This window comes from Lynx rufus, unplaced genomic scaffold (genome assembly GCF_022079265.1).
Source record: "Lynx rufus isolate CCGP_SWC_20201006 ecotype Redwood Valley unplaced genomic scaffold, mLynRuf1.p SCAF_4, whole genome shotgun sequence".
NCBI classification, from domain to species: Eukaryota; Metazoa; Chordata; class Mammalia; order Carnivora; family Felidae; genus Lynx; species Lynx rufus.
The window spans coordinates 153,107,073-153,128,022 of record NW_025814856.1 but is presented as its reverse complement, the minus strand read 5'-3'; positions in this window follow the sequence as shown (position 1 = coordinate 153,128,022).

Sequence of the window (20,950 nt, the reverse complement as noted above, 5' to 3'; positions counted from 1 at the left end):
CTTTAACGTTGATCAGAATAACTAGGGTCATGTCTTAGCACCCAGATGCCTGGGGCCCGTCCCCATGGATTCTGACCTGAGAGGTAGAATCCAGGAACCTGAGCATGTGACAGGCTGTCTGGATGCAGGTGATGCATTAGAAACGTGAGCCCTAACACTCCGGTATTGGAGCTCTAGGGTCTAGAAAATGAAGGTAGAAACCACAGTGACACTTATTACTAGCTGTGTGATCATCAGCAAATACGATGGATTTTCTTTAATTGCCTTATCTCTCCTTTTAATGTGAGCGCTAATGCTTACCTTGTAAGACTGATATGAGTATTAATCTAGAAAATGAGTGTGACGGACCCAACCCAGATTCTGACGGCTAGGGAGAGTTTGATGAGGATGGTGAAGGGGTTCATTATGGTGGTGGAGTACCAATGACCCTGCCCTCCCCCACTGCTTTTATTTCTCGTGCCCAGCAGGGTTCTCAAACATACAGACAGGGACCTGGGTGAGACCCTCTCCTTCTTGAAATGTTTCTCCTGTCCACGCTCCCTGATCATTCTCTGTAAATGCAGCTACCAAACCTCTTTCCTCTGAGAAGCAACACGCAGACCATGTGGCCATGCTTAAGGCCTGGAGTCTTCAGATCAGACTGTTGACCTTGACCTTTCTTGTAGTGTCTAGGAGAACACTGTGCATACAGCCCCCAGTCCAGGTGTGGCCACCCCATTGCTGACGCTGGTGGTGATGCCCATCAGCACGTCCTTTTTGAATCCTCTTGCCACCAAGGAGACATCAGCTCAGAGGAAGGAGTCAAGGTTAAGATGCAGAAGCCCACATCATTTCACTGCAGTTTTGCTTGTTGTTGGGTATAGGATGGTGCATATGTCACCGAATCTCCTAGAATCTCAGGATTTCTTTTAGCTGTCAGATCGCAGTGATGACGGTGACATTACCTGCTTTGCCGACCTCACAGGTTGGGGACACAGGTAAATTGTGACGTTCCAACGTTTATACACTGTAAACTGTGACGCTAAATGTGAGCTACTAGTGATAAGATCAGTGGAGCCAGTTCTGCTGCTTGTCATTGTCGTTTGCTGAGGACACCTAGACACTGCTTAAAGTGCCCGAAGGTAAGTGTGACCCGATGAAGTGAGTGGGAGGAGAGATGTGCGAAGGGTGTGAGAAAAGAGAATCGGAGTCCTATTAAAAGAAAAAAAAAAAAGACAAGAAGACAATCCTAAGAAAGTCTAACCTGAAATGGTTTTGCATTCTTATGCTGAATGTTCTAGTTGTTCCTAAACGTTGTAAAGGAGACATACTGGCTTTTTCAGTTATTTTCCCTAAACTTCGGTCTTTGCAGTTGACTAGCAACACCGTGTTTACATGGTACCAGGTGCTTCTCATGCTTGAACGTGCATTTCAGTCACCTGGAGATCTTGCAGAAATGCAGATTCGGATGTGGTAGGCTTCTCGGAGACTCTTAGAGCCCGCCCTTCTCAGGAGCTCCCCAGCCATAGAGGTGCCGCTGGGCTGGGGACCTCACTTGGAGTGGCCAGCCATCAGAGTCAAGTTCAACAAACTTGGGAGGGATCAGAACTCCCCAATCGTGACATCCAGAGCTTAATACAAACGTTGAGGGTCATTGGCCATAACCCTTCTTGCTACGTGCACACCTTTCGCTCGTGCCCATGCTTCATGTCCAAATACGTACCGTGTGGTCGTTTATGAAAGAAACTTGCAATCGCCATCTGAATTACTCGAGGGAAAGGCCTGTTGGATTCAGAGGCCCCCTGCCAGGTGCATACTAGGGCCTCATTCCCAGTGCTTTCCCTGGAGAAGGGAGAATTGATCCAACTGCCGCCTTCTTAATTTGCCTGAAAAAGCTAGTGAGAAGTGTTTAGGAAACTTCATTCTTAATATGAAAAGGATATAATGTAATTTGTTTTCTTTGTGCTAGAATATTCTCTGCCTTAGGTTTCGAACATGTATCATTGTCTTTGACCATCCCTTCCCTGCTGGAATGGAAGTTGAGCAGGTGCCAGCCGTGTGTGTGACTTCCAAGAAGAACCTGGGCTGCCCAGAGAAGGAGCCAGAGACTTTTGCCTCAGAGCCCAGGTTTAATCACTGAGGATGTTCATATGTCGGTTAACATTCTTAGGCAACAGAAACTCTTCACTCAAGCTAAAAACATACGGAGGGAGGCCATACAAAATTTTGAAAAGGTGTTTTTGTACTGGCCTCCCTTATTTGCTGATAATACAACATTTTGTAAACCTCGCCCTGAGACGATCGCTCCCAGTAGCAGAAAATCATCCCCCAGGTTTTGATACATAGGGGTCTTCGTTTCTGATGGTCAGAACATCGGAGGGGCTCCAGTGGGCATCTGCCAGCTGGTCCTAGGGGGTGTCCCTGGTAAGCCAGAGTAGGATCTTTGGCTTAAAAGAAATACCCAGCCGCTTTGGAGAATAGTATGCAAGGATCCATTCTGTCCTTCAAAAAATATGTTCTACAAAAAAAAAAAAAGTTGCCTTGGGTGTGCGATACATTTCTTTAGGTATGGTCCAAGGGGTGTAACCGAGGAAGCCCGAAGCTGCTCTAGGAGGGAAAGCAGGCAATTTATTAGACAATGTTAACAGGGTTAGGTCCTTTAACTTGAAAGCAAAAGGCCTTCTTGCCATCCTCTTATTTACAATGTACATTCAACTATTAAATTCAGTGCCTTTGGCAATATTCAGAATCTCAAATACAGCTCAATACATGTCAAATGTGTGAAAAGGTTGATTAATTCTGTGGAAAAAAGTGAAAAGCGTTTTTCAATATTATATTTGTTATTAGAAAAACAAATATTTACCTGAAAAAACATCATTTTTTCTCATTCTAGAAAAATGTGTGTTCATGGTGTAAGACAATCACATTTTTTTTTATTAAATTTTTTTTTCAACGTTTATTTATTTTTTGGGACAGAGAGAGACAGAGCATGAACGGGGGAGGGGCAGAGAGAGAGGGAGACACAGCATCGGAAACAGGCTCCAGGCTCTGAGCCCTCAGCCCAGAGCCTGACGCGGGGCTCGAACTCACGGACCGCAAGATCGTGACCTGGCTGAAGTCGGACGCTTAACCGACTGCGCCACCCAGGTGCCCCAAGACAATCACATTTTTAAAAATTATTAAAAAACTCAGTCTTGCTCAAAATAGATGCTATTAACAGTCTGATATACACGTACAGTTTTACTGAAGTAACTTTAAAATTAGTTGTATGAATAATTGTATATCCTGCTTTTAAATCAACATGCACGTTACATATTTTTTGTTAAAATTTTTTTTTAATATTTATTTTTGAGAGAGAGAGAGAGAGAACACAAGTGTGGAGGGGCAGAGAGAGAGAGGGAAACACAGAATCTGAGGCAGGCTTCAGGCTCCCGAGCTGTCAGCACAGAGCCCACAGTGGGGCTCAAACCCACGAACTATGAGATCATGCCCTGAGCGGAAGTCAGATCTGCTCAACCAACTGAGCCACCCAGGTGCCCCTTGAGCTACATCTTTGATAGCTTTACGCGCATTACTGTGCATTTGTTTTTTACTAAATGGGCCCATTAAGATGGAAATTCAATTTATTTGTCTTGACCTGGATAAATTTGAATCCTGAAAAAAAAAAGCTTAGTACCAACTAGAATTTAAATTTAAAGAAATGTAAACAAAATAATAAAAGCTGAGTAAATTACTATTACAGACTCTCATAAAAAAGTTGGAAGTAGAAAATTGAAAACAAACAAACATAATCCCTTGAAGCAAACAAAAAATCTTTGTTCCAGCAAAGGATGTGCCGTTTAGCCTGGAACAAGTAATCCTGTGGAACTTACTGCGTGCCAATGAAAGGTCAAGCTGAGTAAACAGTATCTTCCAGTCTTACCCTTGAGGACCCTTCCAGATCCATATCCTGGGGAAGGGGGCGGGGCAAAAGTCTCCGCAGGGACACTACAGCTGCCTGATCCCACCCGGGTCCACTCTAACCCCTTGAGCAGCTCCCAGGAAGCTGGGGGACCTTCTGGGCTGTTCTGGGGCTGAGGCTGGGCCTAAGGCACCGCAGGTGGGCAACATGGCAGGCGTAAACCTTTTGATGCCTATGGCTGTTTGATGCACTGGCACCCAATGGAGAGTTGTTTATTTGCCCTGTTGTCATTGGGAACGACTGATGTACAAATTGACTCTAGTTTCAAATGAGTCCGATCAAATTTGGGTGTGACAACCGCATTCCTGATTGTAGAGGACGCGCGGTAGTTAAGTGCTTTGATTGTCTTTGCTGCTATTGGGCTCCCCAGCAACCTGAGTCTGAAATGATTTTTTTAGCCTTTTTTAAATAGCGGCTTTAGTTCTGACAGCTCCGGATCACAGAGCTTGCCCTCTGATATGTGATATCTGGGGATTTGAAGATGTACTTCAAGGCTGTCGTAAATGAATTTGGTTTGGAGAAAGAGATCAAAAGCAATTCGGCAGGAGTAAGTGGGGAGAGGTGGATTTCTGACCAATTTCTCTCAAAATAGATCCACATTTCCTAAAAGCAGTCTAACTCTGGGTTTCTAACGTCTCACCCCGGGGATGTTCTCTTGCAAGAGGTTAACATGAGAGCGGTTAACTTCAAAGGCAGCAGAACCAACAGACAAAAGAAATGGAAGTGGACTGGATCAGAAACTTTAGGGAAAATGTCCAAAACCTGATGGTCGGAAGTCCTGCACTTGCGGAGAGGAACTTCAGGCTTCCCAGAAAATTCTCGTAGACACGTTTGAGGTTTCCTCCACTGTGGAGGAACCACAGATGGGAGGGTCCCATCTGGCTCTGATGGAGTTTGTTGGGTTTCTCTGGGCTGGATTTGTTTGCTTTTCCAGTCCCCTGGGTTCTAGGTGCCTCTTGGTATAATAATGCCATGAAGTCAGTCCAGCTCTGACTGTGGAGCAACCCTGCCCCCTCCTCGTTCTCCTCCGAGAAGCTTTCGAAGAAAAAAACAGTAGCAGCTCTTCCAGTGAAGAGTTCTTACCGCACATAGAACCTGAACAATCCTGGGTGCAGGACCGCGAGGTAGACCATTTGGTCGCTGGAAGCAAACGCCTGCCTAAAGTTGCACATCTCTAACCCACCGTTTCCATCCATTTCTCCTCCCCGCTCAGGGGGGACCACGAAAGGGGATCAAGGAGGAGACAGAGAAGCTGGGCTGGAGCACAGCAGGATCCGGGCCCAGGGCTTAGCTGTACGCATGCCAGTGAGCTGCCTGGGTTAGTTTTCTCCCTTGCCTTCCATTCACCAGCTAGAATGTGTGATGTTAAGTATCTTGTTTGAATCAGAAAAAAATTCAGGCTTGGCCCTTCCTATTAAAAAGTCCAATTTTATTGCGAAGGACAGATTATCATCCCCCTGGCTTCTTCCCATCTACATTGACATCGTCCTTACCTGATTACCAAGGCCATATCAAGGTGTAGCCAGGTGTACTATCGTCCATTAGGATGTGAGCAGCATTTGAAAACAAGTACAGAGTAGGGCAAAGGTGGGACTGCTCTTCTTAGCGCAATTTCAGTGTATCTTTGGCGAGGAAGATCGGCCTAAGTATTAGAGGCTGTTTTTCTCAAAAGGGAATGAATTTCATTGCTCGTCATCTAGCGTGATAGGGGATCGCCTGCCTCTGTTCTCGGTGTGGTGTAAGCAAAGTCACACTCTGTTCCTTGAGAGTGTTCGATATTTCTGTCTATTATGACTCCTAGTGCTGCAGCGAGCTTGGGGTGTCCTTTAGGCTTGCAGAGAGGCCGGGAAGCCCTGAACGGGAAGAGGTGACCAATGTGGCAGTGAGTTGCAGACTAACCAGGAAGGCTTTAAGCAACCTCTGACAACACGCTACCAGCAAGTGGAAGTGGAGAAACTGTGAGACGCTGGCTTATCTAGTAAGTTTGACTCTTTCTAACATAAGGATGGCCAAATGCCCAGTGAGGAGCGCCATGTGAATTGAGGGATATCTGAGGAACATACTAGAAAGAATAAGACCTACAGATGTTAACTGGCGTTTGCTGAGGCACGTCTGCAGATCTTCCGATTTGTTCCGCAAGAGAGCATCCACCTGATGCCATTTCTCTTTGTAGGTCCGCGTGTGAAGATGCTTCGGTTGTTCAATCATTTTGGATCATTGGTCCCTTGTATTGAAAGGAACTCGTTATAGTCTGAGCGTCTGTGGTCGTGTGTTAGGTCACTGAATCTCCTTGTTCTGGACTCTACTGCTACCTAGCAGTATCTAGTTCTTTCTCTTTATCAGTGCCAAAAGAGCAACTGGCACAGAGCAGGTACTCAATTCACACTTGTTGCCTAGAATTAAGATAACAGTTTACCTAGTTTCTGCTCTCCCCATCCCTGCTACCCTCCCTCCACCAACCCTGGCAAGATTTAATATTACTTGGCTGCCCTGCCCAAAAATTGTGACATGAGCGATTGTTTGGTTCAGCATCTCCAGCTTTTCTTTTCTGCTCTATCCTTCATATTCAGGGTTATTTCCGTTATCAACGTTCAGGCACCCAGCGGCCTGCCTTCTGCTATTATATGAAGACATCTTGTATCCGGGCTTCATGCTGGCCATTGGCATTCCTAGCTTTCCTTGATGTGCTCTGGGGGCGCATGGCAATCAGTCAAGTTCAGGACCTGCCAGCACCTCTGAGGTGCTATTTCTAGGAACTTCCAGGGCCAGACTTTGTCCCTTGTCACCAGCTACTTCTGGAAGCTGCAGACCTTGTTTGCTCTTTGTGCCTTATTTCCTCCCGTGCTTCCTTTCTGAGCACGATCCACCGACTGGAATAATGATATCTAACGTTTGTTGGGTGCTTTCTACATGATGGACACGGTGCTAGAACTCTACATTCAGTTCCAGATACAAGGCTCCCAACAACCCTGCGGGAGAAAGACCATTTTCCTTCTTAGTTTCAAAATGAGGAACCGGAGTCTCACAGTGGTTAAGTAACTTGCTAAAGGTCACAAGCTGGCAAAAGGGAGGACTGATATGGGAGTCCAAACGTTTCTAACTACAAAGCTCTTCAACACCATGACGTTCTACCTCTTTCCGTCTGTTCTGTGACCAGGGGCCAGTGAGTATCTGAAGAGGTTTTGGTGCGATACTCCCTCTTTCCCCTAGCCGGGGCCCAGAAATGGGCCCCTGTCCTGTGTAATTTATTTCAACCTCACTACAACCGGGAGCATACCCTCTCTTGGACAAAGAATTCTGTCATTAGGCTAGACCTCTTTGCGTACGAGAGCGTTTTGGTTCATTCTCCATTGTTTTCTCCAGCATCACTTTGCCTGGTTTGGTGGCTTCCCTGGCCCGCGCTGCGGAAGGGGACAGGGTGATCGCGGGCAGGAGGGTGTCTGGGGGATGCTCCGTCTGTCCCTGCGGCGTGCTGTCACCTGACTAAATTGTTCGACTGCCGCGTTCCGGCCCCGGGGGAGGCCACAATGCCGGGTTTGTTTGTGTACGAGAGCCTCTGGCTTGGATTAGCAGCTAGCTCCAGTGCAGCTGAACATACAATAGGGACCAGAGGATGGGGAAAAAAAAAAAATCCCGCGACAGTTTCCCATTGGAAAGCGTTCACTATCAAACTTGGACGTCCGGCAGTGGGGCACAGGTGGACAGAGGCTGGGAAAGGCTGGGGGGTGGATTCTCCCTGCCCCGCAGCCCGTTGTGTGCGATGAAGTCCCTCGTCTACGCGGGGCGTTGAGCCCTCTTCCTCTGGACGTCGCTAACCATTAAGGTTGGAGACGTGTTGATGTGGTTTGACGAGCGGCAAAGCCCGGAAGACTGAAGAGCATGAGGGATCCCCATAGTCACCAGTCCCGGGGTAAAAGCAAAAGGGGGGTGGAAAGGATACACCTTCTTAAAGGGCTAGTCCCACAGTAAGGGAAAAAAGAAAGTTGGTACCTTGGCCGCACGGAAGAGGTAAACAGTAACGGTGACCCTAATTTTCTCACTGGAAGAAGTGGGAAGTGTTTTATTTCATAGCATAGGCAGAGGTAGGGTTTTGTGTACCAGAGGCAAACTGATAACAGAATTTTATTTCTTCTCATTAAATTAAACCTTTTAGCCTAAGCACCCTATTCACTGGTAGCTGAATCAGAAGATATCTGCCCGAATTATAGACCCCTCTCTATCCTTAGAGGAGGATTAATTCAGTGAGAATTTTTAGCCATTAGGATATTCGTCTGAGACCCTGTGCGTGTTTCAGAAGGACACCATCCGTTATGTTAGCCCGTAGGTACCTCTTTTGGGTCCTCGTAAGAGGGACAAAGCAGACTTGTAATTAGAAAGCCGTACAGTATAGCGTACGATGAATTGGGAAAAGAGCGGTTCAATCAAGTCATCCAGAGGAAGAAGGCGTTCTGAGGTGGAGAGGCAAAGGGAGGCTGCTTGAGGCAGTAGGGTTTGCAAAGCCAGGGTGCTTTTGTAGGTGGCAGAGGGCAGGGGGAAGCACTCTAGGTGAGGGGTGGAGAAAGGGGACAGCCAAGGGGATGCCAAAATCAGGATATGGGGGAACAGACTGCACGTGGGTCTGATTTGTGCAGTAAGGACAGAAAGTAAGAACAGAAAGAAGTGTTTGGTGACCATACCAAGATGGCTGAATGAAGGCCCACCTGCTTGAAATCTACTGGGTTAGTTAGTAGGGAATCACTGAAGGTTCTCCCCAGGCAAGGAAGGGGAAAAAAGTGGTAGAGTGTAAGAAAGATGATTTTTGCAGAAGTCCTAGACAAGGGGTGGAGAAAATCAGTTAGGTTTTAAAGAGCAGTCCTCTGTGTTCTACCCCTCAAGCCCTTGATCTTTTCAAATTCTGGCAATCCCGTTCACGCTTGAGCATTTTGTTTAAATACCATCTCCTCTGTGAAAATTGTCTTTATTTCCCCCCGTTGAAATGAATACTTATTTTTCTGTTCCACACCTTTTGTGATTTCTCTTAGAGTTTTCATTCATTCATTCATTCATTCATTCATTCATTCATTCATAATTATGCAAAGAACACAATGTGCCGAACTCTATGGTAAGTACTAGGAATACAGAGATGAATACGACCCATTCTCTGGCTTCACATCCAACAGTCTGGTTGGGGGATAGGCTTGTAAGTCAGGGCAGGGTCGGCGCAGTGATCTGGGTATGCGCTTCTGAAAGTCCAGAGGAGAGACGCCTAATTCAGCTGGGGGTGGATTCAAAGCAGGCTTCCGGGAGCCTCTGGTTTCTGGTTTCTCCTGACTTGTGTTTAAAGCCTAAAGAAGATGAGGGAGAAAGAGGGCGTTTTAGGTAGAGGCAATGGTGTGAATCCTGGCTTCCTTTAACAGTTACTTTAAGTGGCCTGTCTCTTCCCTACTGAACTGTGGATCTCATTGAAGTCTAGATGTTAGGAAGAAGGTGGGCACTTGAAGGGTGATTGGAAAATGGGATGTTGAGCTGACCAATTTGGGAGAATTCTGGTGCCACGGACAGAACAAAGAGATCTAGGGAAAGAGCTGATTTAGGGGAAGAGGCGGATGTCCTGAGCCTGCAGAAATTGTGGCGAGACCGTGTTACCCTCAGAACCAAGCTTGAGCTGGACCCACGTGTCCCAGGTCTCTCTGAACTTTTGCGGGCACGCCCAGTGTCTAGGGAGGCTGTTTGATGAGCATGAGCCCCAGGTGTGTCACATGGGGTCAGTGGTAACCAGGCTCCTTCTTGTACCTTCTATCCCAGGAGATCTTGCAACATACCCTACAATGAGGTAAGACCACATCAGCAATTTTATTTTCTGGAGAGTATTTTTCATTACTTGGCTTTTTGTTTTTAATTTTCTGTGGGTGTGTCATTTTTCTAGAAAGCTCTGCACTCAGCTCTAGGCACTTCACACGGAAAGGTTTGAAGCTGCTCTTCTAAAAGAGATCAGTTGGCCTCTGAGAGCCTTCTGTAATTCGAGTGACTGCCTTTGAGGTGCACACCAATCACTCACACCAATCACTCACACCGAGATGCCTGCTCCTTCCCTGAAACTGCTCGTTTTCCTTTGCTCATATGAATGATCGTGTGCCCGTCTTGGGTAGAGTCATTACCGTGCAGCCAGTGGAAAAAGGTAGTTACTCATGAAACGCAACACCAGAGTGACAATGAAAGCCAGATTGTTAGGGCTCCACAAATTTGGATGAGAATATGTGGAGAAAAACAGGAGCTGGGCCCTCAGAGGGAGAAGGGTTCTGTGTTGAAAGGGTTCCTGTCTTGGGAGGATGTTTTGCACGACGACGATGGCTTTTCTGCTGTCCACAGTCGGCACCTCTTCCTCCACACACCCTGCTGGGATATGGAGACTCTCCGTTCCTTTCTGGTATTTTCTTTATCCAACCCCAGGGATCTTCTTCAGCAGAGTGGAGGTAAATGGATCATTTTTTTTTTTTTTTTGCCCCCTGCTTTAAAAACTATTTTTTCAGCTTTGCTAAAGGAAAATAAAGCTCAGGAAGTCACAATTGTCTGGGTTCCAATCCAATTTGAGTCAGAAGAGGCAGGAAATGTCCCGGGGATAGAGATTAGAGAAGATATTTTCTAAGAAGGCCTTTTAGCCCGGCATATATTTAAAAGTGTTCCAGATTAGAGGTTAGTCTGCAGATTCTGGTCCAAGTAATCTGGGGCTTATGAGGGGGAAATCTTGTGATTTCATGGAGGTTTTGCCTCCTCTGGTTCCTCTGACCGGTAAGCTCTGTCAGGTTGCGTCGGTTATAATACAATTAGGAATCTTTGATCTGCAGCTTTCCCACTTGATCTTAAAAAAATCACATTCTTAGGCTTCTCTATCACGGAACCAACAACTAACATCTAGGTTATATTTTACCCTTTGCAAATTGCTTTCATAGGTCCGGTCGCATTTTGTCCTCAAAACAGGTGTATGAGATCAGGCTGAATATGTTTACCCCTTACACAGATGAGGCAAAGGGAGACTTGTCCAAAGTTTGTCCACGAAGGAAGAATTGGAGTTAGTTACCGCACCCACCGCATAGGAGAGTTGGGGGAGTTTTCATATGCGTGGAAGTAGTTTGTAAAGTAATTCAAGGAAGTTTGGTATTCTTTTCTTTGCGGTATGTAGATTCTGTGGCTTAAAACACTGGCTCATCCAATGCTTTTTTTTTTTAATTTTTTTTTTAACGTTTATTTATTTTTGAGACAGAGAGAGACAGAGCATGAACGGGGGAGGGGCAGAGAGAGAGGGAGACACAGAACCGGAAGCAGGCTCCAGGCTCTGAGCTGTCAGCACAGAGTCCGACGCGGGGCTCAAAGTCACGGTCCATGAGATCGTGACCTGAGCTGAAGTCGGACGCTTAACCGACTGAGCCACCCAGGCGCCCCTCATCCAATGCTTTTTAAAGATGGTTCACCTGCACTCGAATCTAATAGAGTGGGGTTGCAATCTAATAGAGCCTCATCCTCCACCTCTGAGGTCAGAACCTTTAGGTGAGGGCTTCGGAATGGGAATTTTTAACCAGGCCAATTCGTAATCAGCAAAGTTGGAGAAAGTGTGTGTGTGTGCATGCACGTGTGTGCGTGCGATACTTTTCACCATATGTCTTTTGAGAACAGAGTCTATTAGGATGCTGGCTCTCTTCCAGAAATTATTGAAAATAGATTCTAGGTTCTGGACCAGACTCTAAGACTGGCTAACTTTGTGTTTGAATTAAACTACTTGAATTTTGCAGGCTTCCATACCCTTAATTGTAGAATAAGGGGGCTCAACTCAAAGATACCCGGAAGCACGTGGGCTCAGTGTCTGTGCTCTTGCCAGATTTTGGTTCCTGAACCTTTTCTCTCTCCCCATGGAAGAGCCTTCTGATTGTGTTTAAGTCAGCAGTTCTTTAAACTGGGGTTCCTTAGGGGTGCCTGGGGGGGCTCAGTCAGTGAAGTGTCTGACTCTTGATTACAGCTCAGGTGATGCTCTCATGGTTCATGAGCTCGAGCCCCGCACATACGGCTCCGCTCTAACAGCACAGAGCCTGCTTGGGATTCTCTCTCTCTGTCTCTCTCTCTTTGCTCCTCCCCCACACTCACATGTATTCGTGCTCTCTCTCTCTCTCTCAAAAGTAAATAAACTTAAAAAATGAAAGATTTATTTAAAAAATTGGGGTTCTTCAGCAAAAGGTTCACCTGGGAGCTTGCTAAAAAGGCACATTCTCAGGTACCAACTCAATCCTACTAACTCAGAAACTCTGAGGGCGGGGGCAGCGTGCTGTGTTTTCATGAGCCCTCCAGGTGCTTATAATCGATGATTCAAGTTTGAGAACCACCAGCTGAAGCATTTCTGATCCTGGCCAGAAAATGCAAATCTGTAACTTTATAATCACAACATTAGGTTTTCCTAGACCTAGGCTGTGACGGAAAATGAGCTCCTGTCTGTTTCTCAGGAAAAGACATTGAGAAAAAGTATAATCTCTCTTTTATAATCCATGACTTCTGAGAGTAAAAACCCCATTTTCCATGTTTCTAAAGTAGCTTCTCCCATACATATAGGTATGTAGAGGTCATAGGAATACTTGGCAGAGGAATGGGATTTTCCATGATAGGCACTGTTTACTTTGCATGGTTCCAATATGCATGAATTTTGGGGGCCGCAGGTTAGTGAGTTAACACTAATCCCCCAATAACATGGTTTACATTTTAGTATATTAACCATCAGTAACTGTATGTGGTACACATTTCATTCTAGCTACTCAGTCCACAAATGACTGCTTAAGGAACATATTTGCTTTATAATTGGTGACCAGTCACATCACTTCTTTGATCGTTCATCCAGATTTGTCACCTTGCATCTGTCACTCGTGTTATGCAAGGACAGTGAAGAGGGTAGCCTTCTAGCGTCCTTGTCTCCCAGCATCAACCTGCATGCCATTTTTCAAAAATGGATAATTAGGAGGCACCTGGGTGGCGGTTAAGCATTCCACTTCAGGTCATGATCTCATAGTTCGTGGGGTTGAGCCCCTCAGTGGTCTCTGTGCTCACAGCTCAGAGCCTGGTGCCTGCTTCAGATCCTGTGTCTCCCTCTCTCTCTGTCCTCCCCTTCCCTGACCATGCTCTCTCGCTCTTTCTGTCTTTCAAAAATAAACAAACATTAAAAAAAAACAAATAATCTGTAAATAGAACCTTAACTCCAAAGTATGATAATTTTTCTTCCATAACTTAAGTGTTAAGCAATATTTTAGTTTTCTGATTACCTATGTTTAAATCTAGGATCGTATGTTTGGATTCCAAAGGTTATGGCCGTACTTCAGCTAAGAAGTGAATAATAAATCGTGTCTGGACGAGAAGAGGAAATCATATTCTGATGTCCATAAAAAAAAAAAAAGAGCCACTGAAGCTTTAGTCAATATCTGGCAAAGATAATATTATGATAGAGAAATTATCAATTCACATCTTTAATATCTTTTATCACCTATCATCTAGGAGCTTGGCATCAGTGAGAAAACATTGATGATGGGAGAAATATTGCTACTATTGCCATTTAAATGTATATATATATATATAGAGAGAGAGAGAGAGAGAGAATATATATATATATAGAGAGAGAATATATATATAGAGAGAGAAAATATATTGAGAATATATATGTATTTTACATATTATAGAGAGAAAGCAAGAGAAATCGATATAAAAAAGCTATATAAAAATATTTGGTTAAAAACTTCTGAAACCAAACCGAAATTCAAAGCATATTTGGATTACAGGATTTTCTTTTTACAAAACAAACATGCCTTTGATCCTTAGCCAAGCTGTGAGCAGGTATAAAGCCTGCCCTGAAGCCGATTGGGTAAGTGGTATGAACCCTGGAGCTGGATGGGGAGACAGCGTGGGCAGGGCACTTCTCGGCAGGGTGAGCTGTGCACGTGTCCTATAATTCAGCGCCAGCCACGGCACGGACACAAGGTCGGCGACGGCAAGGGACGCCGGCCAGCTGTGGGATTGTCACTTGAACTGTCCGTCGCTTGGATGCTCTGAACGGGACACCTGTGGACACAAAGTGCATTGCCAAAGACTCATTATGGAGCCACAGCACCTACCGCGCACTGCGAAGCTTGCTTTGAGCCTGTGACACATCAAGCCAGAAGTGAAAGCACAGAGGGGTCTCCCAATCCCAGCTTGCTCTGAAGGACCGATGGCCACATCAGGACCTCTAAAGAGGAATAACGAGGTCTCCCAGGGGCCAGGTTGGCAACAGGCTGCGGGAACGGAGAAGCCAGGGTGCTGTTTTGTGGAAGGCTCTTGCTGTTAGGAATAAAATTCACTTGACAAGCTCACGTCAGAAGATCAAGACAAAGTGTGTAATGCAAACTTGAAAACGATCCACAGTGTTAGAAACGTTTGTTTACTCTTCTCTATTCGGTGTCCAGCGTCCTATTGGACTCCTCATTTGTGCATTAGCTCTTTATGCCATTTAAACATTTTCCAGGGGTGTTTCCCCACCCCCCCTTTCTGTCTCTACTAGAGCTTTAAGTTTGGGATGGAATAAGTGTGTTCATAATCGTCAATAAATACGTATTTATTAAGGCAGAGGCAGGTATTAAACTCGGCGAAGAAAACGGCAATATGAAATTCCCTAGACTGTCCGAAGTGATCCGGTTGATAATCGACTACAGTGGGTGGGTTAGTTAGGAAATAACAGTCCACGGTTTTCATGGGACAGAAGAGCGTTCAAGAAAGATTGTACACACCAATGTGTGGCTCGTAATTTTCTTTCGGGCAAGTGAGTGAGTGTGAGGAAGGGGGCCGTGGGGCATGGGTCAGTGGCAGCGAATGACGAGTAGAAAAATAAAAAAATAAGACTCTTATTTCTCCATGGCATGGAATAACAACAGCAACAACAATAATAAAGTTGAGGGCGCTCAAACATTGTCATTTAAATATGAATCTATAGGTTGGCGTCTTCCAAGTAGGCAAGTGCATATTGAACACATATATGTATGTAGCATGCAAAGGAATTTCAGAGCTGGAAAGAAGAAGGGATTTGTTTTCTGCCTCTTATAGTATTGTGGGCACACGGACCTGTGGATTTTTTTTAAGTTTACTTATTTATTTTGAGAGAGACAGAGCGAGTAGGGGAGGGGCAGGGAGAGAGAGGGAGATGGGGTCCCAAGCAGGCTCTACACTGACAGCGCAGAGCCTGAGGCGGGGCTCAAACCCACAAACTGTGGGATCATGACCTGAGCTGACCAAGAGTTGGATGTTTAACCGACTAAGCCACGCAAGCGCCCCAACATGTGGATTTTTAACTGGTGGAATGTTGTGTATCCAGGGGGCCTGTCAAGGAAGCCAGTAGTATTGAGTAGAGACTGAAAAAAATGGCCCAGACCATCTCGGCAGTCCCTTTGACCTCTTGAGGTCGCGGAAGTCCTCCCCTACCTGTAGAAAAACACAATGTCGATGAGTCCCGGTGAATGTGGCGAGGCTGGAGAGTGGCACCGCGCCCTGCCCTCTTCAGCGAGATAGCACGGGCCTTGCGCCCAGCCTCTGGGCCCTGGAGTCTGGGAGGCTTGTCCTTCTCCTCATCTGTGCAGGTTAAGGCCCTTTGTGGATGCCAAGAGACAGTCTGAGATCTCAGTCAGATTCTGATAAAATGGCAACAAAGCCCTACAGGGGAGAAATCCTGAGTTTTCCATTTCAGTGACTACGGAGGAAGCTGAACAGCCAAAAAAAAAAAAAAAAAAAAATGTGAGCTGTGTGAGGAGGGCCGTTGCTGTCTCGGTGAAATGACAAAGAGATGTTTGCTTTCAGTCCCTTGGAGTGCCTTGCCGTAGTGTCAAGTTTAAGAAGCGATTCAAGAAAGAGCTCTCAGGTTGTGGGTATTCAAGTCACGCCCTCTTTTGAGGCTTAAGCTTCCAGGGAAATGGAAGGGGGGGGTGGAAACTAACCTTTGTAACATCTAACATTTTTCTTTTCTCTTTAAAAAATATTTATTTTGAGAGAGAGTAAGTGTGCGGGGGGAGGGGCAGAGAGAGGGAGGGAGAGAGAATCCCATGCAGGCTCCCTGCTGTCAGCACGGAGCCCAAAGCAGCGCTGGATCCCATGAACTGTGAGATCATGACCTGAGCCAAAATCCAGAGTAGGTGCTCAACTGACTGAGCTCCCCAGGAGTCCTATCGTAATAGCTCGCATTTTTCCAGCCGGGCACTCTGATAAATCCTTTATGTATATGACTTCCCTTAATCCTCGCAATAGTTCTCTAGGGTGGGAACTAATTAATCCCACTTCAAAGATGAGAAAGTTGAGGCTGAGAGCTCCTAAGTGAAATGCACATGGTCCTTGGGTTAGTAGGCGAGGTGATGGAAAGTGTGTGTGCGCCTTTCTCCAGAACTCAAGTTGTCAGCAGTCTCCCAATATCCCTACAGTACGTGGCTTAGATACTAGTGGCCGGGGGTCGGGGGGAGGGCTGAGGTAGAGAAATAGAGGAATCGGAAAGATCTCCGTTGAGTAATGTGAAAAAAAAGAGACAAATGGCACTGGTCACAAATGTGCCAGAGAACAAGCAAGGAGACTTGGGTGCTGGTGGAGGCAGGTTGATGCTAAGCATCGAGTGCCATGCTTCTTTTTTCATGTACCTTATGTGGGGTTGTTATCCCATTTCATCAATAAGGAAAATGAGGTCTCAGGGCAAGTCGATTTCTCAGTCATCAGCCCGTGTTCAGCAAAGGCGAGATTTGAACTCGGGTTGTCTGATTCCAAAACCGGCGCTCTGTTTCCAGCCTCCCCGTTGAGTGAAGCAAACCCCCTGAAAGGTAGACGGGGAGCAGCATACCATCCAGAAAAGCCTGTGGCCATTTGTCCCTTGACTTATTCGTTCAGAGCACACACATCTACGTGTTGGGTCTCTGGAAAGGAACGCAAAGTTAAGTGGAGCATAGAGCTTATCATTTGTTGTCTTAAAATTATATATGACGAGCCCAAAGTATATAAAAATTAATATTTAATGTGGAGTCACATATGATAAAAGGCTACAGAGAAGAATCTGTAGAAGGCTACCCGGCTTCCCTATTCTTTGAAGTGTCTGAAGTTCCTGAAGTTACTACGATCATGGCCAGCATGGGACCAATGAGATGGTGCAATTCTTGGCCCATGGCAGACCTTCATCTCCAGTGGGCTCTCTGCCACTAGATTACTTCTTGTGAACAAAGGGTCAAGTCCGCATTATCTAGAACATCCTCTTTAAGCCCTCCAGCCAACCCGACCATCCATTCCTCAAGCTCCAGCTGTACTTAACCATGTCAACCCTTCTTTGCATGTGCTTTGTCGCTCACTTTCTCATTTGACACATCTTCCTGCAAAGACTGCCAACTATATGCCGATTGAAAAAATCCCACTAGAGCACTTACCCTACAGGGCATCACTACGCACACACTGAGTGCTCTACGTGCAATCATTTCACCGTATTTAGTTAAGGTAATCCACCAGGAAGGCTCTGTGGAGCCAGAGACAGAAAGAAAGGAAACATGATCACCTATCATGGCATTCGCTGGTGTGGGACTAGAACCTCGTGAAGTTTCCGGGTCGCGTGAAAAGGAAGTCGGTGAGTTCTGGAGTCTAGAGGATTTCCCAAAGTTGGGACTTCGGTGTGTCTGTGGCCAGGAGTTTTGGGGTAGGGGGGTTGCCATGTTGGGCACCTCTGGGATTCCTCTTATACCCTTTACCCACACCCTCGCACCCACCGCTCATTTAGGGAGAATGAAGAAGAAATTGTGATTTCAGGGGCGCCTGGTTGTTTATAATCCTGGGTTTTTAAATTTAACCCTCGATAACCACCTGGGGAGAAACCTAAACATCCCATTCCGACCCCTGCACCAAGGATACCAGAGAATGGAAGGACAAAAGTTGTTCAGGTCCAGAGAGGAGGGCCAGGAGGAGGGGGCCGGAGCCCGAGTCTGCCTTCCCGGCTCTCTGCTCGCCTCACACTCCGCCGGGGGCTCTTTCATCCAGCCTGACATCCCAAGTGATGGATTCCCTTACACGGCGTCAACAAAGCTCTAGGTGGCTGATGTGATTGCTGATTAAGGTTGCTATGCATGTGGGGACATAAGAAAGAAGGGGGGAGAGAGAGAGAGAAAGAAAGAGAGACACCGATCACCAACCTGAGAGGAACCCCATGTCCAACAGGGAGGCGGGCTTGGTGACAGACAAAGCAGTTAATTGTGAGCAGTTGCACACAGGGGCCTGGGAAACTCCAGCACACGGGGGCGGCTGTGACCCATTTGGCACAGGCCGCGCCGGCCTTGCATATTTCGGCGGCCTGGACGATCAAACACCTGGGTCACCTCGTGAGTGCAGCCCTGTTCTTAGAGATTTATGATGTTTACCAAATCTGGCAGCCGGTTCCTAGTTCCTACAAACTAGGAAAGGTGATGCTTTGGGAACCCGCTGTCCACGCAGTGCTCCCTGGGAGGCCTTCAGGCTCCTGCTTACTGTTCCTGCTGAATTGCCGGCCAGTTGCTACAGCAAAGAGAGTGCTTTCCGCTCTCCTGGGGCTCTCTCGTTCCTCCGGCACCTGCCAAGGGTCATGTTTGAAATGAGCCCCCTCCTGTTGGAAAGACACGAGGCCCTGTCATTAACGTGAGGTGGCCGTGGCCTGCCTGTATGACGTTTTCTTGCACGCACCGTGTTACTAGATGCACGGAGTTGTGGAAAATGCCTCACTCTGAGTTTCTCAGCAACGCTCCCTGTTTGTGCTCCCGAGGGATTTTCTTGGGCGATTTGTGTTCCCTTGCTATGGAGCAGGCCTTTCAAGATGGGGATTCCAGGCACAGAAAGCAGAGGGCAGTACCTTGTTCCAAGGGGACGGAACAAGGGAGCGGGGAGGCTGAGCATCGCGCCGAGGGGGTTTGAGTTCGGAGCCGTGAGAATTTTCATGTTGACTCAGCCTCCTGGTGCTGTGATGTTGCTGGTCCGAGGGCCTCACTTTAAGAACAGGTACTTTAGACATGAAGAGAAAAATCTCCAAAATCAGTTACCTGTAGGGCAAGAAGGGTGGGAAGAGATGATTTTATTCAGAAGTTGATCGGATTCAGTAGAACCTCAGGGTTCTGGAGACGTGCCTCAGCGTAGCCGCAGTCAGCAAGGGGAGGTTGCCATGTTTTGGTACAAGGTACCAGAGCAGCTGGTTTTGATGTGTTTTATAGGCTGGAGTTTTCTATATGATTTTGTGGCTTGCAACCAAAGTGAAACTACCGTCTAGTCTGGTATTTTCTTTCCAGTATGCAAATGCAGGAATGGAGACCGAGGCTTAGTTCAGATCACAGAAGTGCACAATGGGCTCACTTAAGATTGTGGGTCTTTGTGGTGCATGAGGCTACCTCCCATCCTCTGGACAGTGGAGCTGCACACGGGTTCTGGGTACAACACTCTTGTCTCCCAGCTCCGCACCTACCCTTCTACCCTGTGTCCTAGGACACTGCAGACCACATTTCCGTCGTGCCACTTGGCTGTCAGTGAGGGGTGCTCAAGGGAAACTCAAGAGGAGCTTGGAGGTTCGGGAGCCTGAGTTTTAGCAGAGCCCAGGTAAATGTCGCGTTTCCAAATTTCGGGAAATGCTACTCCCCAGACAAGGTCCTGACTTGAACACGAGAGAATTGGTAAAGTTGTAACTTAAACATAAATTGCCATTCTGCACTCGCGTGCGCGCACACACACCCACACACACGCTTAGATGTTGTGCTTGATTTTCAGGGACAGCAGCCCAGAGTTTCCAAGAGATCACAGCCTCTTGTAGCACTGTCACTGTGCTTCGTGATAAGAATTTAGACTTGCGCTCATCCCTTCTTTCTGTAGTCTCTCCAGAAAAGTCAGAAGAATCCAGCCCACACCGGAGTCCTCATAGGTTGTCATCAGCGACATAATGGTCAAGGACTGCAGCCATCGGGGGTCTCAAGACACTGTCTCCAGTAGGCACTTGGTCACAGTCAGCTACAGGTGTTCATTTGATTAACTGTGAGGCCACTGTATTGCGTAATTATTAGCGTGCTATTTTTCCATTGGCAGGGAGCCCGTCACTGTCTTCAAACCCCAGGGCACAACCAAACCAGTCCTACGTGCCGTCTATGAGGGTCTGATTCCTGATCTCGTGCCTGCTATCAATTTCTGTATCAATTAGGATCAGCCAAGAGATAAACCATACCATTTTTTTTAACAGAATGAATAGAGATATTAGCTATGTCTAAAGTGAATAGGTAATTGAAAACAAAAAAGTAAGGAATCAGAGCATCACAAAGCAGTAAAAAGAAGGATGGGCGTAGGAGATGAAAATAGGCATAAGGTATATTGTCCATTTGTATATATAATTGCCCTTGATGTCTAAGCCTATTAAGTCTCCTGAAGTAGAGTCTATGCTCACTTGGCTTTGTGCTATAAATAACTTTATACATGTCTATCTTTCATTAACAGTGGGTACCTCAGTGGTAACTCTTGTCTGTGGATGTGGAACCGAGAAAGTCAATAAATGTAGAAAAGAATTGTGGGCCATGATACTGCTGAACTTTGCTTTAGTTAACGGACACTCTTCTGGGAAGCACGCCTTGGGTTTCTATCTTTCAGGGTATTATATAGCCTTCTGAAAATTTTGGCTATGTTGTATAGCTGGAAGGTAACCTTCGATGACTCCAAACTAGATACATTCTTCTACCTTCATAGTGTGATTTCCCAGCTCCTGCTCATTCCCCAGCAGCTGATTAAAGAGACTGAATACCAAACCTACCCATAGCCCAGGCCAGTAACACTGGGCAAGATGAACTTCCAGTGCTGAGGAGAGTTATACTCCAAGAGGATAGAGGTTGTTTGAGAAACCTCCATACTGTTTTCCGCAGTGGCTGCACCGATTCACATTCCCGCCAACAGTGCACGAGAGTTCCCTTATCGCCGTATCTTCGCCAACACTTGTTATTTCTTACCTTTCTGATAATAGACATGCCGACG